Here is a 209-nt window from a genome sequence, read left to right as displayed (position 1 = left end):
GAGCCCGACGCCCGGCTCCCGCCGGAAGGGGGCTCGGCCGGCCGCTTTTCCGGACCGGAACTTCCGCCTGCCGCGTGACACTAGGGCGGGCGCTTTACGAGGGCGGACTCATGGGCGGGACAGAGTTCGGAGGACGCTATTAAAGACCGGACGCTTCCGGTAGTCGAGAGCTGTGGCGGGGCTTGCTGGGATCCTGGCTGAGAATCACT

At 67.5% G+C, this 209-nt stretch overlaps 1 protein-coding gene across 1 annotated transcript in view; it reads left to right on the top strand.

Moving 5' to 3' along the window:
* Positions 1 to 209, top strand: part of KCTD5 (potassium channel tetramerization domain containing 5) — a 31,021-nt gene that overhangs the window by 5,118 nt on the left and 25,694 nt on the right. The window lies entirely within an intron of this gene.

This window comes from Crocuta crocuta, unplaced genomic scaffold (assembly GCF_008692635.1).
Source record: "Crocuta crocuta isolate KB4526 unplaced genomic scaffold, BGI_CrCroc_1.0 scaffold234, whole genome shotgun sequence".
Lineage (NCBI taxonomy): Eukaryota > Metazoa > Chordata > Mammalia > Carnivora > Hyaenidae > Crocuta > Crocuta crocuta.
Note: the sequence above shows the minus strand (reverse complement) of the source record. Positions and strands in the feature narration are given on the sequence as shown.